The following is a 17,967-nucleotide window of genomic DNA, read 5'->3' as shown; positions in this document are numbered from 1 at the left end:
AATCTGGACTGATTGCAACATCATAATTAATTTTGAAACAAGAGCTATAAGGCTTCTCCCATTCTGTAAGCTCTGGAGCAAGCTTATTGGACCACGACGAATGATAAAGCTTAACAATTCGATTTATAGTAGAAGAGATTACCAGAGCATTTGGAACAATATCTTCATGAAGAGCTTTATTCCTAGCCATCCAAATTTGATCACAAGCTTCAGTGGCAAAAAGTTGGAATAAATGAATATCAGATAAAGGATCCCTATTTTCTCCAGATGCAGAATAATATTGCACCATTGCACCATTGCATAGATTTGTATAGCCAGAATATCCAAAGGCCAAAAAGAGTTTCTCCAACCAGAGTAATGCTATAAGATGATCCTTATTCTTTTAAGTCATTTTAAAATTGATTTAAATTTTAAAATTAATATTTGATTAAAATTTAAAAATAATTTATCACTAATTTAATAATAATTTTAAAAAGACTAAAAAAAAAAATGAATATTATTTAAAATAATATTTTAATCCTCCAACCGACAAGGCAAGAAGCCAAATTCATTGTAAAGTGCCAAAAACAATCCAGAATTGAATTGGATAAATTATGTTGATGAGTAAATGTGGAGGAAATGCAGATGCCCATAACTTGTCTAAAGAAAAGAAAGAAATGTTAGAATTACAAATTTACAACAAGTGCATTATAAGTGTATAACTCTAAGGTACATTGGGAGATCCACATGTGTGTACTTCACCCTAATGTGCTTTACCCTAATGTGTCTTGGAGTTGTGTACTTGTCGCTTGACGATGGGAAGGAACTGACAAAAGCGAGCCCTGATACACAGAGAACAAGAAACTGTCTCCCGCCCATTCTTTTTATTAAATCAATATTTTTTAATAAAAAATATATTTATCATATTAAAGGACACTTTTTAATTAAAAAATATTTATTTTTTTATTTTTTATTTTTTTTAAAAAAAAGAGGAGGTGAGGACTGTCCCACAAAAATTAAAACAGATGAAAATTGAAAAAGAGAAAACATTCTCCTCATCCCTCCATCTCCATCTCCACGACTCCACCGCCCCCGTCCCCCACCTACCGCGCTGCCGCCCACGAGCACCGCCGATCGCCACCACTGCCGACCAAGAGCACCAACGCCGACCACCGCCGCTCTCTCTACAAGACTGCTATTGCTCTCTCTCTCTCTCTCTCTCTCTCTCTCTACGGTCAGTCTCTCTCTCTGATTTATTCATGGATTTTTTTTTTTTTTTTTTCGGTATGGGTAGGTAAGAAATGGGTTTGTTTAAGGTTATTGATGCTTGGGATTTGGTTTTTTTCTTGTTTGATTTTTTTTATCCCCTTTTCTCTAAAATTCGTGCTTCTTTTTTTTTTGCCCATTTAGTCACTGTTCAGAATGGGTGTTTGAGAGGAGTGATTTTGTTTAATTTGGTGTTTGGGATTTTTTTTTTTTGAAATTTTTTTCGAGGTTGGTTTCGAGGTTTTTTTTTTTTAGAACATACGGAAATTGGTTTGTACAACTCTTGGTTTCACCTGTCTTAGTTGTACTCTCTATAAATATTGTTTCTTGAAGATCTTGGTGTGAATGATAAATGGCCAAGGATAATGTGGATATGAGCTTGTTTGTTTTCTTAATTTTAGGGATATTCATGGAAAGATGCTTTAAGATTTGCTAAGCTGAATTGTGATTTTAGCTATGACTTACCGCTTATAAGTAATTTTGATATTCTATACAACAAACGTTTGGACCTCTTATGTAGCAATTTGTGGAGCAATTTGAATAAAAATATGTCGTTTTGAGTGTTGCTTTTGTTTGGACCTAAACTTTGATATAGCTTGTGAGTATATTTCAAGACTGCAATTTTCACTTCAAATTTACATTCCTCAGTATGGCGATTGAAAATTTTTCAGTTCTTTGATGGATTTACAATAGAAAGGGAATAGTTGCTGAAAGTTCAATTGTTTAACATAAATTCTGCATTATGTGGTGATGACATTCATTCATGTACCTTAAAACTGCGTTGCTAACGATCATATGTAGCACAAGGCCAGGCCTCTACAGGTTCCTGTCTCCTCATTTTGATTGTTGCATCATTTTTTTTTTCTTTCTGGTTTTTGATATCCTATTGGGTTTTTGCATCATTTTTTTTTTTCTGGTTTTTGTTTCATGAAGACTTTGTTTTTTGTTCTTTTTGATTGTTCTATTCTTTGAAACTCTTTTTAATTTGAGGTGAAGCCTTTGCCCCAATATTCCCACCCACGTTATGATACCCTTGGATAGTCGGTGAAGTCTTATGTTTTTCACGTTTTCTGCTTGCAGGGCCTGTAATACTCTACCATCGTAGATATGGGTTTTTGCAGAATTCTGTGATTGGCGTGTATTTGAGGTGTCGGTTTGTTCAATTTACTAGGCAAGTGTTTGATAGAATGCCAAAGTGGGAGTGGGCAATCAAAGATGGGCTTAATGTTGAATGTGATTTATTTGAGAGAATGCCTGCTGGAGACTTCTCTTGAGATGCCTATCATTTGTTTAATCAGATGCCAAAACAGGATGCGGTTGGTTGGGCAAATACGAGATATGGGTATGCAAAAACAGGTAGTATTGATGTTGCTATGCTTTGATGTCTGGCTATGTTCAAAATGGTTATTGCTTGTAATGTTTTACGGGCAACAAGATTGCCTTTGAACAACAAAATTATATTTTTTTGAATGTTGTGACTCTTGCAACTCATCCCTTTGCAGCTTTTGCTTCCAAGAAGGCAAGAATTCATAAAGTGACTCTTTCAACTCATCATCCAATTCTCTGTAAAAAGCCAATTACAAAAACCACATCAAACCAAAGTTTCATAACCCAACCTTTGAATGTTGTGAAAGCAAATAACAAGAATATGTTATTTATTCTATACACAATCTCCACTAAACCTCAAACACCACCCAAACAAAATTACAAAATAACAACACAAACAGACAATTTTCGCAATTTACTGTGCAATTCTGCATAAACCAACTAAACTGCATCACCAACTAGAAGCTTAAACCAACACCTATGCTTTTATACTCCAATTATGACAGATTACTATATTCTCAAGAGTCTTTTTAAATTGTCTTCACCTTCCAAAAGATCTTCTGCAAAATCTGCTCCGATGTTTTGGGGTGATTATCATGCTTAATCCCATTTCGATTCCGCCAGAAATTATAAACTGTGGAACTTGGAACCATTCTACATATATTAGCATACAGACTTCTTAAACCTGAAAGAAACATTACACTTCAACAAAACACTAGACTACTCACTTAAAATCAATCAACAGAATATCTGGTTCACGATCTGTAGTCAAATATCCCTCAAGAAAGAACTCTTATACATTTGCCAATGAACTGGGTTAAATTAAGGAAGAGGAAAAAGAGAAGTCAAAGCAAAGGGAATCAATCAAAGCGAATGGCATGGATCAATACAAATTATATTTTTCCCTTCTACATTGAGACTACAATAACAGCAAGTCTAAATAATCATTGGGACTCACAGTAAACCAAATTTGCCATTGTATTGAACACCAATTTGTAGTGGAGAACAAGCATCAAAAGGATCAGTTAATATCTTCAGTTACAACTGAATTTAAGTTCGAGAATCGTAGAAATATAGAGACTAGGGATGAGATTCAGATACAATAGCAAAGGCATAACATTCAGCCACATAATCTGGATTTTAATCATGCAATTAAGCTCGAGAATCAAAGAAAAAGCAGAAAAAATTAAAACAAAAGCCACAAATCACAATCTGTACCTCAAAGGATTTGTTCGGATTAGTCATTGATAGCACTGTAAAATCCAAAACCAAAAAAGAGAACGAATCAGAGAGACACTTCAAGAAACTTCTAGTACCTAAGAGCAAGAGATAGAGATCGAGTGGAGTGGGAGTGGTACTGAAGCAAGTAACCCATATTCTATATATGCACAGGAGTCGGTGGACAGCGCCACCTAACGGTCCAGCCAGCCTCGGCTAATCGTTTGTCTTCGTCCCCAATCACCAACCCAACCAATTTCCGTATGTTCTAAAAAATAAACCTCGTAAACCAACTGAGAAAAAAATCAAACTTTACTCATATTTTACTCAAACAACCCTGTAAACCAACCAAATAGAACACTGTGTGCAATATATATAATGTATGAAATAGATTTCTTTTTTAAAAAAATAAAAAAATCCCAAACAATAAATTGAACAAAATCACTCCTCTCAAACACCCATTCTGAACAGTGACTAAATGGGCAAAAAAAAAAGCACGAATTTTAGAGAAAAGGTGGTAAAAAAATCAAACTTTCAAGAAAAAAACCAAATCCCAAGCATCAATAACCTTAGACAAACCCATTTCTTACCTACCCATACCCCAAAAAAAAAAAAAAAAAAACCATGAATAAATCAGAGAGAGAGACTGACCATAGAGAGAGAGAGAGCAATAGCAGTCTTGCAGAGAGAGCGGCGGTGGTCGGCGTTGGTGCTCTTGGTCGGCAGTAGTGGCGATCGACGGTGCTCATGGGCGGCAGCGCGGTAGGTGAGGGAGGGGGACGGTGGAGATGGAGATGGAGGGATGAGGTTTGGGGTTTTGAAACTTCGCGGGAGAAGATGTGTTCTCTGCCCAATAGGAGAATGTTTTCTCTTTTTCAATTTTTTTTTTTTTTAAACAGAGAACTTCATTACTGAATATAAGCTCAAGAGGGGATTACACTTGACCAAAAGGCCAATACAAATACAAGAGAAGTTCATACATGCCCGAAGGCAAACACTACTGCCCGTAGGCCATTTGTGACCAGAGATAAAGAAACTTCACCCACTAAGTCAAGAAAAACCCGACTTAAAGCAGCTACCAAATGTAGACTATGAAAAGATCCATAATATACAAAAACAACAGCTACCCAAATAATAAATAAACATTACAAAGAACAGACTTTAAGCCCATTTGAACAATAAAGCACAACTTCGCACATAAAAGAGAGACAGATCTAGCATGAAAGCCATCAAACAATCCCAAAATGTCTAAAAATTACAAAGGTAGACTGAAACAGAAGACACAAACAAAGACTACAACCCAGAGCCGGCAGAAGAGACAGGCGGATTTCGCCAATACCGGCGGCGCGTGGGAAACACATGCCGACCCCAGTACCACCCAGCCGAAGAATAACCGTCGTAAGCCCCCTCCCCACCGTGCAAGACTAGAAAATGGCGGAACGTGACCGTCATGCGCGCCAAAGAGCAAAAACCCCTCTGGCGCGTGCAGGCCACGCTTCGAACTCCTGCGACCGGCGTGACCTGTACGACCGGCAGCAGAAGCGGACGGCGACAGAGAACTCGGCCAAAGGGCGCGTGTCTAGCAGAAATCAGCGAACGAGCGTAGATTTGGCTTCAAACATCTAAAAAAAATAAAAAAAATAAAAAATAAAATAAAAAACCGGCCAAACAACACTCCTCCGACGACACAAAAACCAGCCACTCCCCCAACCTGACCAGACGAGAGTAGAACCTTCTGCCTGAGCCAAAGAAAAAGAAACTCACCATAGCCCACAAAGCAAGGTGAAACATCAACCCCCACCGAAACAAAAAAAAACGGGGGGAACAAAAACGCTCCAAAGGCCTAAGCTAGGAGCCACCACCACCTGGAGAGGGAGACGTGAAGCCTCCCTCTCCCAGCAAAAACAACCTCAAAGAAAGCCCCTCTCTAAACTGGAAAAAAAATCGGGAGCTTCTCTCTCCTCGAGAAGCCATCGACTTACAAGCTCTCTTTTCTTTCTCTTTTTCAATTTTCATCTGTTTTAATTTTTGTTTTTTTTAAAAATAAAAAATAAAAGAATAAAGGTGCCACGTAGGACTGGTGCGGACGCTGGTCTCACACCTATCCCCCACCCCACGGATATCACTGCTCGAGGTTGCCATCACAGCTCGCATCTTTCCATTTTTTTGTGTTAACCTCTCATCCAATGTGAATTTAATTCCGCCTTTTCTTCTTCTTTCTTTCTTTTTTTTTTTAAATAAAAAATAAAAATAAATTATAAGTACAGTGAAAAAACAAAAGCTAAGGAACATGAAAGAAAGATGGAGAATTTTTTTCAGTACAGAAAGGAAAAGAATTAGATAAACGAAAAATTATGAGAATGTAACCAGAAAACATTCTGGGTGGAACCCAAATTGTTACATAATTGGCACAAAAATTTGCACTTTAGTTAACTTTACGAGCTATCCAATTAGTGAAAGATTGAATAATGTAATGTATAGCGAAAATATTGATATGTGGGATTTTAATGATAAATTTATAACCACTTGCAATAGGACGAATATTTACAGAATAAAACTATAAAGAGGGTGTCGAAGTTCAAGAACTATAGTGATTGCTTGCTTGTGAAATATTTAAAACTTCGTCTAACTCAACTCATAAAAGATATTGTATTGTTTTGTTTTGAATTTAAAACTAAAGTAAGTATAAACTAATGACAAATAAAATGAAGATAAAGGTAGAAGGAAAAGTATATGGAATTGATTTCACCCAAACCTCATGCTAATGGCGGATTGTGTCTAACATGGATTCTCATTATATGCATAATATGAGCACGTAATGGTTGTCAACCATACGATGACCTCAATACGCAAATACTTTTGTTAAAAGATAATGAAAACTCATCTTAGTTTCGTACTAATCGTCCACCTAACATCTAATTGTGAAACGATTCATGTTCCCTAGCACGGCCTATAAAATCTCTTAATAAGCACACATATTTCAAGAAAAAAACATAAGTCATCTTAGTTTCGAACTAATCTTCGACCTATACTATACTACACTAAGATGTGGATTGATTCGTGTTCCCTAGCATGGCTCATCAAGCTCACATGAATTTATGTCAAAAAGAATCATTGCATAGCCATCGTTCTCATAATCACAAAAAATTGAAACGTTTGAATTCATTAAAGACAAAAAGATTTATTATAGACAAGATAAACGTTTCTTCATGAATGAATATAAGCTTTAAGAACGATTTACAAATGTTTTGCAATTACAATCCTCTAGGCTATACAATCATTATACATATGCAGAAAATCCTAAGAGAAACACAATCCAACCATGACACTTGGAAATAATTACATCAAAACTCTATAAAAGGTTTAGTTACTCATGAAGGATTTGGGAATCTCTATTGAATAAGATAAAACCATTTCCCAAAGTTTAATTGAGCTATGGGTCGTGCTCCTCCTTCTGCCAGAACACTAAGATATGAAAACAAAGTTGTAGAATTAACTAAAAAAACTCTCCCTCGCTCTCTCGGATGTTCTCTTTTATAGGAAAAAGGAGTGTGGATTATTATTACAAGATAAGGAAATGGAAGATCTTTAGTCAAGTTGACTGGGATATCTCTGAAGTGATAAGTCGGGGCCTACAATCGCCTACTAAGCCGCAATCTTTGATTAATTTATCAACTTTTCGTCATTTGTTGTCTCCAGAACGAGGGCGATCAATCCACAGCTTTGGGCGCTCGATCGCTATCTACATATTATGGTGCTTGATCGCCTTCTGTTTCTGTAGTGATCGAGTGGCAGTGTTGGGGGCTCGATCCACTTGATACTCTTCAGTTTTCATGGATGTATCTTAAGCCTAATTTCAATGGTTTTGCTTGTGTGTTTCTTTAGATTTACCCTCATGGACGATCTATAGGGTGAATGTTAGTCAGATGTGAAGGGTTATTTCTCACGCCCTAGATACAAAAAACATGGCTTTTAGCCACCTACAGTTAACCACGTGGATGTACCACATCCACGTGGCTAACTGCGGCTAATCAGGATGTCACTAAATGCCACTTAGAGACGTGGCATTTTTATATACATGGTTATTTAGAGACGTGACTTTTAGCCACATGGCTAAATGCATTTAAAAAAAAAAAAAAAAAAACAGACGATTAGTAATCGCTAACCACCTACATATATATATATAGTATAGCAAAACGAGGTTGTTTTAATATAGGGTTTCATGCCAAAACACTAAAATGACCAAAACAGTCTAAAACATGCACTACAGCCTCAAAACACCAAAATAGATCCAAAAAGCTCATAATTGACATGTGGTTACCACAATGTGGTTTGGACATAAATAATCGCTAACCGAATATTAATTAAAACTACTAATGATAAGTCTTGAATTATTCGATTCAAGACCCCTTAATTTACATTTGTTAAACCTAGTTTGTGTTGTATATATAACGTTTTGTTGTTGTTTTGTGTTATGTCTTGTTTTTAGGTCTTAGTTGAAATCTAGTTCAAAACACTTGAATTAGACCTGAAAATACATCAAGGGCAATTTGATCATTTCCAGAGTTCAAGGTTGATCATGAAAAGATGAAAATCGTCCAAGGCATTTCGATCGATTGATTATTTGTACAGTCAATAATTCGATCAATCGACTTTCAGTTGACCATTCGATCGATCAACTTCGCATCTTCTAGAAGTTCCAGATATTTCCAAATCTTTGTGCGATCCAAATCAAAAGTTGAGTTCTATAGACAGAAATGAACGGCGACCAGCTCTGAATACTTGACTAGAATTAACTCTTGTAGTCTTTTTGTATATCCAATTTCCTATATATATGGAATTAGGATTTAGGTTTAGTTTATGCATCTTTAGGGGTTTCGGATTTTCTCAAGTGTATCACTTAATTTTCTTGTGTTTTAGTTTACTTTGATGCAACTCTCTGGGCCAAAATCCAAAGAGTTTAATTCCTTTGTATTTCTTCTTTAAATTTCATGTTCTTAGCTTAGTTTGTTTTTCTTCTCCTTTCTCTTATTATAATCCGAATTTTAGAAGTTCAATATAGTTGTTGTTCTTCAATTTTCTAGCTTATTCTTTATTGTTTTTATTAATTTTCATGTTTAGATTATATTCAATTATGCATAGCTAAACTCTTTCTTAGGGTTTTATCAAAATCTTCTCCAAAACCATGGGATGTTCTTGATGTTCTTAGGGTTTTCTAGATGTGTTTGATGATTGTGAAGGGCTAAAGGATTGCAAAACCCATACTAAAAGGTTTTGTCTTCAAGATTCCAATCCATTTATTCATGAAAAATAATTAAACTTGTCTATGAGTTTTCTTAGATTTATTGAGTAAAATCAACGTTCTTGAAAGAGAATGATGTCTTTTGCAATGATGCTATTTGACATGATGAATGTTTACTTATTAGAGTCACCTTATAGGGTATGCTAGGGAGCACCGGTCGTTTCACACCTTTGATAGTCTAAAATATTTTTCAATTGTAGTGTAACTTTTACGTGAAATGGATCGGTGTGAAACTAGATACTTTATCATTGTGGCCTAATTAAGGTTTTCACGTATTATGTATGCTTATTATGATGTTTTATAAAGTAGTAAGCTAGTGAGCATTAATCACTTCACACCTTTGGTAGTGTAAACGTTTTTCAATTATAGATTAATCTTTACGTGGAGTTGTTTAATGTGAAACTAGGTGCTTTATTATTACATCTTAACGAAAGTGTTTTCATGTCGAGGTCATCGTAATGGTTGACGCCCATTACGCGCTCATATCATGCATATTAGGAAGATCTGTAGAGAATTAAAGCATTTCATTGGTTGAGGATTGGATGAGATAATTACCCTAAGTTTCTCTTATGTTTGATTTCATTTTCCACTTTTCTTCACTTTACTCGTTGTAGCTTCAATTCCACAACTTTGCTTTGTGTTTATTTCCAAAGTTAGATTGAATACGCTCTTTGAATATCCCGTTACGCAAAACAATCCCCCAATCTCTGTGGTTCGATAACTCTTACTATAGTACAATTGATTTGTACTATTACGAAGTGGTAAAACTTATAAATTTAAAATCCACGTAGTTGAGTTGGCTACCAACTAACCACCTAAGACAGTGTGGTTAGCGATTAGAGACAATAACCACAAACCACCACCGCTTGTACAACACTACTCATGAGGATACACTAGTGCTTTGACATATCCACTCAATAGGTAAAACCGATATGCCATGTAGAGTTTATTTCACAAATTAACTGTACTTTTACATGCTCCTTCAAACCCACTACCTTATAAAGGATAAAGTAAGAGGCATTTTTTTTCTTTTTCTTTTTTTTTTTCTAATCAATATGGGAAAAATGGATAGGAACAAAAACCTCAAAGGGGGTGGGCTCCCAAACAACATACCCATACGAAATTACGATGCCAAAAATAAGAACAATAAATAATAAATGGGTCCATAACGATCCAAAAGAAACCATATACGACCCAATCCATTGTGTCTTGAGCAAAAAGCAAAAAAAATGAACCGCATAAGGCGGTATCTGAAGCAAGCCAAGAATTTGACCTACTTGAACACTGCAACAACCTCCAAAATGAAGCAACTGATAATCATAAATTACTTATGCATTGATGCACAATATTTCCCCACATTAATTTGAAGAACCACCCAACGGATCTCTTACTATCTCTCCAATGCCCGTCTTCTTTTTTCTTAATATCAACTACTTCATTCAAATGCACCTTTGCTACACTAATGGAGGAGGGACTTTCCATACCTGATTTGTAAACACCTGAGGGGCTACTCATCCACTCTTGAAGATTTTTTTTTTTTAATTGAAAAATGACACGCGTCAGCGGTATTATGGGAATATTTCGCCAAAAATAATCTTTTTCAAAGGTTTTGGTAGTTTGGATGACCAGAGTGTAAACCTTAGTAATTTGGGGGGTCATCCAGATAAATTGTGGTAGCTTGAGAGGCTAAATTCAATCTCCCCCTTTAAATTTTTTGATTTTTTTTTTTTTTTATCAAACACTCCAAAAAAAATCCCCTGCTGATGGGTACCTCCATAAAATATGAGAAGTAATCTCCACATCTGACCTAAAAATAGGACAAGAAGATTCATGAACTATCCTTCGCTTGATCAACAAGTTTTCTTTTGTCGGCAATAGGTGTTAGGGAGTAATGCCCTAAAAATCCAATTTGTTTTGTATGATGTTCTAGTTATTAATAAAGTTGTCTGTCTATTTTATGAGATGAATAAGAACATTGGGCATTGCACATTCAATTGATGAATGCAGCCTCATAAGTCATGCACATTGTTGGTACAGTTTCCGGTATGATGTGAATCTGCACGTTCCTTTGATGTTCCTCACGCTCCTCAATAATTCTTCAAAACAACAAAAACTAAGGGACCCTTCCGGGGGTCCTCTCCGATACCTAAATTAGCTTCTATAAGAAAATAATGCTCTGTGCATAAAAACCGAGTCTTAGTTTGTACCTGGAGTATGGGCCTATTTATAGGCAAAGAGGTGGAGTCAAAGCTGGATTAGAACTCCTGCTCCTTGTCGATCTAGAACTGCTGTCAGAGTTCTAATCGAGATCTAGAATTGATATCAAAGTTCTAATTGGACTCTGATCCTTTATTAGACTTCTAATCTGATATATTCTTAGACTTCTGATCTGATATATTCTTAGACTTCTGATATGATCATTATTCTTATCTGTTTGGACCTTATTTGACTTTCGAATCTCCTCTTTGGATCGGGTAGAGTGGGATTTATCCCCAACAGTTACCCCCCAATTCCCTTATCCGAAGCTTGCTTGAATAATGGGAATTCCATGTCTAAGGAAACCCGAGCTTTGTCTCCTTCTGAAAACCTGGTAACCTGCAAAACCTGAGGGTTAAATCTTACTCCCCATTACCTTCTTGTTTTTCCTTAGGGTTTTCTCCCTGTCTCTTGAAAAACCTGCAAAACCCGAGGTTAAATCCGACCCCCCTGGCTCTCTTTATTTCTCTCTCTCGGCAATGATTGATCCGAGAATGCTTTCTTGTTGCTCTCGGCAAGGACTGATCCAAGACTCTTGGCTAGGACTGATCCGAGATTTTTTCTTCTTGCTTTCGGCTAGGATTGATCCGAGAGGCTCCTTCTCGGCTAGGACTGATCTGAGAGGCTCCTTCTAGGCTAGGACTGATCCGAGAAGTTTTTTCTTATACTCGGCTAGGACTGATCCGAGACTCTCGGCTAGGACTGATCCGAGAGATTTTACCTACAAAATAAGCGGCATCAACGGGTTCCCGGTCCCTAGACCGGGAACACTCCGATGCTTAAGTCAGCTTTATTCATTTATTCTGAAAATACTTATTCCCAAAATCTGGGAAATTTTCTGTCTAGTCTGAATTAAAAATAAAAGTCTAGTTCTTTGCAAATATAAATGCTAAAAAATAAAAGCAAGCCTGAAATTCCCGAGAGTCCTTTTTATGGGATCACGGGCAGATACTGTTGTTGCCTCGGCTCTCTATGTTGTGGACTTCTGCTTCTTTGGTCCTCTCTTCTTTCTATGTCATCTCGGGGAGCATTCTCTTGATGCCTCTCGTATAGCTGAGGATGGTCTCGGGGATAGTAATCCCGTGGCTGTTGATCTCAGGGCTGATAGTCCTGATGATTCTGAGGCCTGTTATTTCCTGGATGGTTCCGTCGCTCTCCCAAGAACCGAACTAGCTTGCCATTCTTTATGAATTCTTCTATTAACAACCTTAGGGTTACACACCCATCGGTGTAATGACCTGCTTGTTTATGGAAATCACAATACTTCCCTGCATTCCTATAAGGAGGATTACCTGGTATCTTTTGCGGTTCTTGAAACGCCGGATCTCTCTTGATCTCCATGAGGACTTCTGATATCTCGGCATTGAGAGGTGTAAAGTTGTAATCTTTGAACTACTTTACCTGCCTCTGCTCTTCCCCATCAGCTTTCTTGAATTCTTTCCTTTTCTTTTCTGGGGCTGTCTCTCGGGGTAGTCTAGAACTGGCTATAGACTTCAGCGTCTCTTCCTGATTAATGAATTCTTCTACCTTATCCATGAGGCCCTGCAAGGTACTCGGTTGCTTCCGGATCAACTTCTTCATCAAAGGCTCTTCGGATGAAATTCCCTGATAAATGGCAGCAAAGATCATATCCTCGGTCAGATCTTCGACCGTAGCCTTCTCTCGGTTGAACCGAGCCATAAACTCCTTAAGACTCTCATTGCCCTGCTGGTGCAATGATAGCAAATATCCCGAAGGCTTCTTCCTTGTCCGGAAAGCCAAGAACCCCGTTAGGAATATCTTGGACAATTCCTTGAACTGATCAACAGAATTCGGGGGCAACTTTCTGAACCAGTCTCGGGCATTCCCCGAAAGAGTAAGAGGGAAGGCCCGACATGCTACTTCATCGGGTGTCCCGTGAAGGTCTAGATGAGCTTTGAAATTCTCTAGGTGATCCAAGGGATCTCTGTCTCCTGCATAACTTAGAATTTGGGGTACCTTAAACTTATCGGGAAGCTGATAGTCTGCCACTCGTCTGGTGAAGGGTGAGTCTATACCCATTAGGAGCTTGTCCACCATTACGGACTGTTTTTGTCCTTTCTTTCCATCTCCATGTACGTGCACCTTCTCTCCAGCTCGGCAATAACTCTGCTCAGATCTCCTTGGCGGTCATCCTCCCTCCGAGGATTAATGTTGCTGTTGTGATCTTCTTCCTCACGCTCATCCCTGTTCATCTCGGGATTGGGCTGTTCCGGCCTCCTTCGCAGCAACTCGGCATTCCGCTGTGTTAAGGATTCAATCTGGGCTTCGAATGCTGCTATGCGATCTTGATCTCCCCCCGGGGGAGGGTTCGGTGGAGGTTGCAAATTATTCTGAATAACTGGCTCTATTCGGGCTATGGGCTCTCGGTTGGTCTGGCTTCCGGAACGTGTGTTCATCACCATGTTGGATCTTATTTTTCTTTTATGAGGAACGAATAATCGTTCCCACAGACGGCGCCAAACTGTTGATACAGTTTTCGGTATGATGTGAATCTGCACGTTCCTTTGATGTTCCTCACGCTCCTCAATAATTTTGCAAAACAACAAAAACTAAGGGACCCTTCTGGGGGTCCTCTCCGATGCCTAAATTAGCTTCTACAAGAAAATAATACTCTGTGCATAAAAACTGAGTCTTAGTTTGTACCTGGGGTATGGGCCTATTTATAGGCAAAGAGGTGGAGTCAAAGCTGGATTAGAACTCCTGCTCCTTGTCGATATAGAACTGCTATCAGAGTTCTAATCGAGATCTAGAATTGATATCAAAGTTCTAATTGGACTCTGATCCTTTATTAGACTTCTAATCTGATATATTCTTAGACTTCTGATCTGATATCTTCTTAGACTTCTGATATGATCATTATTCTTATCTGTTTGGACCTTATTTGACTTTCGAATCTCCTCTTTGGATCGGGTTGAGTGAGATTTATCCCCAACACACATATTGTATGTGGTTTATGCATGTAAATGATATTGATACATAAAAGCTGTAAATCATGATTCCTTGCGACTTATAAACCCTAATTCTTAGTTGGTGATGAAATTGGACATTTTATCTGACAAGACTATAAAATATCAATCATGATGATCATCTTGGTCATGGAAGTAAATACTTTTGATTGATATGTTGGTTTATTTGGAATACATTGAATTAGACAACAATGAGTTGTTCTTCTATAAACTAATGTCAACTGAATAAGTTAAACTCACGACTGCTTTTATCATTTAGCATAAATCATTAGAGGAAAGTGAGCTCAAATGTAAATCGTAGGTTGCTTTAATATATATAGAAGTGAGATCTTGCATAGACAATACCTCATTGTGTTGAATGATCACATATAACATTGTGGAAACACTACTTTTCAAGATGGAATCCATAATATTTTCCTGAGATAAAATATCCCCTTGAGATATATTTAGTGAGAATTGAGCATTTTAGTAAAGATTTATTAAAATAAATATATTAAAGAATTCGATTATAAGAGTAAGAATAATCAAGAGATTAAATCAATAACTCAAAGAATAAAGAGACACCAAAAATAAAGTGATAGTAAATTTAATATAACTTTATTTCACTATAAATATTTTATGGATAGATCAAATTCAATTATAAGAAATCAATGGAGCTCTTGTATAATTAAATAAACACTAGAGTGCAACTACAACTATTATTTACCTATTGGGATCCTAATTGCACTACGATTGTATCTCTTAACACATGGACTCTAAGACTTGTTATCTGAGTTTTAGACTATAGTAGGGGTTAAGCACATCTATTTATAGAGAGGTTAGTGTGATGAGATTGAGACCCTACACTATTGGCTAAATGATAGTCATTAAGAATAAGCCTTGTGGTGTTTCAATAGCAACAAAATCAATTTTTGAATTTGCCAACAAAAAGGTAAGTGATTTATTACTTATTCTTCAAGTTATCTTTATTATTTTTTAAAATTGTAATTTATGTTTATGTCATGGGTCTTCCAAAGGATGAGGAGGAAGAAGAAAGACTGGGTTTAAGTTAGAAGATCCTAGAAGGGTTCAGAGCAATTGTGATGTCGCTTGTCGGTGTGTGAGGCTCGAGGTTGAGTTGGACAAGACAAGTAGTGGTCTGTGTGGTAAAAGTGTCGGCAGAAGAGATAATAGTCTTTTACTTCAAAGTGTAGTCTTTTTATGAAATTTTATTGTACTCTTAAAGTGTAGTCGTTTTGTGTAATTGTATGCATAGTCGTTGGGCCAGAATCAATTGTTCTGTTGTGATAGTTAGGCTGAAGCGAGTGGGCTGGGTAGTTGGGTTGTTACGGGTAGCTGGTATATTACCCAGTGCCCACGAGTGTTCAGCATCTGATTCTTGATTTTGTAAAATGTTACTTGGAGTTTAAGCTTTCTCTAATAAAGCCAGGAGGTTCTGGATTCCCTCGAAGATCCAGCTTGCAATTTACTTCTTCCATTTCATTCTATTCCATCTTCTTAGTCTTTTTTACAGTTTAGTAGTTCAGAAAGTAGAAAATACTTTACAAGTGGTATCAGAAGTCACCGAGCTTGGGGATAATGTCGGACGACACTAGAGTTTCTCAATTGGCGGAAACAGTGAAAGCAGTGCAAGAAAATCATAAAGAGTTCCAGAAATTTGTCCAAGAGTCCATTAAGGCGACGCATGAGCCAATGAGAGTGACGCAAGAGTCCATGAAGGCTAATCACATGCAATTTCAAGAAGCTCAAAAATCTAATTTGGAAATGCAGAAACATTTGCAAGATTCCCAGTCACGGGCAATAGAGGATATGCAATTACAGTTCAAAGATTTTGCAGAAGATATGAAGAAACTGGTAAAATTTAAAAGCCCTATTCTTGATAATGATTTTAGTAGGGATAATGTGGAGTCTTGGGTACCTGAATCTTCAGGTGGGGGTGGTAGAAATCCCCAACCTCGTCAAATGAGATTGGATTTGCACAGTTTTGATGGTGAAAATCCTTCGAACTGGATTTATAAAGCAAACCAATTCTTTGACTATTATCAAATTTCTGAAAATCAGAGGGTTCGTTTAGACTCTTTTCAAACGAAGGGGGATGCGTTAATATGGTTCCAAGATGGGGAGGATTGTGGAATGTTTCCTTGTTGGGATGCGTTTGCAAAGAATTACAAATTCGATTTGGGCCATCAACCTATGATGACCCAATGGAGTCTATGATGAGACTTAAACAAACCTCAACTGTAGTAGTTTATAAGACTCAATTTGAGTCTTTATCAAATCGGTTGAGAGGAGGAGTTTCTGCAAGAAATAAACTCAGTTGTTTCTTAAGTGGGTTAAAGGATGAAATATGGTTGCCAGTAAGAATGCTAAATCCTGATGGTCTTAATACAGCTTTTGCTCTAGCTAAGATTCAGGAGGAGTTTATGAACTCCATTAGGAGACCTTATAAGAATGTAGGGAATTCTTTTGGGTATAGCAAACCGTCAAGTTTGGAGAATTCATCTGGGGGTGGTACAGTGGTAGAGGGTCAGAGACTCAGAATAACAACAACAATTCTGGTCAAAGCCGAACTCTACCTACTCAGCGCATGACACAGGCTCAGATGAAAGAACGGAGAGACAAAGGGCTATGTTAATATTGTGATGAGAAGTATCGTCAAGGCCATAAATGTCACTCTCCTAAGATTTACTTGATCCATGGTATGGAGTGGAAACCGGATGAGCAGAATATGGAAGAGGAGCATTGTGTACAGGAGGAAAAAATAGAACATGAATTATTGGAGCATTTACCAGAAATCTCTTTACATGCCATTTCTAGGTGGTGATTCTCATTGATTCGGGCAGCACTCACAATTTCATGTATCCTTCAGTGGTCAAGAAGACTCAGCTGCCAATTTTGTCCTATAATCGCATCCAAGTTCGAGTTGCAAATGGAGACTCTATCCAGAGTGAAGTACAGTGCAGTGGGGTATCATTGAAAGTGCAAGGGGTAATTCTAACTACAGAATTTTACATTCTAACGTTAGGCGGCTGTGATATGGTGTTGGGAGTGCAATGGTTGAGGACTTTGGGTCCAATTATTTGGGATTTCCTGCAATTAACTATGCAATTTAGTTTCTTGGGCAAAACCATTATTTTGAAAGGTTTTAATTCTACTGATTCAACTATGGAGGAGGGGTCTAATTTTTTTAAGGCTTCTCACGGCAGTAAAAAAGGGTTATTGTTGCAGTTATTGCCTCAGGAACAGAATCTGTCTACTACTCCTCTCAATGAGGATTTGCAAGCCCTTCTTGATGAATTTGCAGTGGTCTTTGCAGAGCCTAAAGGACTACCACCTCAGCTATCTCATGATCATCAAATTTTGCTCAAAGAAGGTACTAAGCATATTTGTGTAAGACCATATCGCTACCAGTATTATCAAAAGACTGAGATTGAAAAAATAGTAAAGGATTTGTTGCAGTCTGGGGTTATTAAGCACAACTAGAGTCCTTTTTCTTCACTAGTATTACTAGTCAAAAAATTCGACAGGAGTTGGCGTATGTGTATGGACTATAGGTCCCTAAACCAAGAAACCATCAAAGACAAGTTTCCAATACCAGTCATTGATGAGCTTCTAGACGAGTTATATGGTGCT

At 37.4% G+C, this 17,967-nt stretch overlaps 2 long non-coding RNA genes across 2 annotated transcripts; one reads left to right on the top strand and one right to left on the bottom strand.

The window, feature by feature from the left end:
- The first annotated feature begins 1,011 nt into the window (after window positions 1–1,011).
- On the top strand, window positions 1,012–2,715 carry LOC133854635 (uncharacterized). The gene is made up of 2 exons (XR_009896826.1): window positions 1,012–1,213; window positions 2,326–2,715. It is a non-coding gene; the product is annotated as an uncharacterized LOC133854635 (long non-coding RNA).
- On the bottom strand, window positions 2,589–4,638 carry LOC133854634 (uncharacterized). Its single transcript, XR_009896825.1, has 4 exons — window positions 4,441–4,638; window positions 3,930–4,057; window positions 3,790–3,824; window positions 2,589–2,808 (listed from the first exon to the last, which is right to left on the bottom strand). It is a non-coding gene; the product is annotated as an uncharacterized LOC133854634 (long non-coding RNA).
- Between the last annotated feature and the right edge of the window lie 13,329 nt (window positions 4,639–17,967).

The sequence above is a fragment of the Alnus glutinosa genome, chromosome 13 (genome assembly GCF_958979055.1).
Source record: "Alnus glutinosa chromosome 13, dhAlnGlut1.1, whole genome shotgun sequence".
Lineage (NCBI taxonomy): Eukaryota > Viridiplantae > Streptophyta > Magnoliopsida > Fagales > Betulaceae > Alnus > Alnus glutinosa.
The sequence above is the reverse complement of the archived record's forward strand: the minus strand, read 5'-3'. Positions and strand labels throughout refer to the sequence as shown.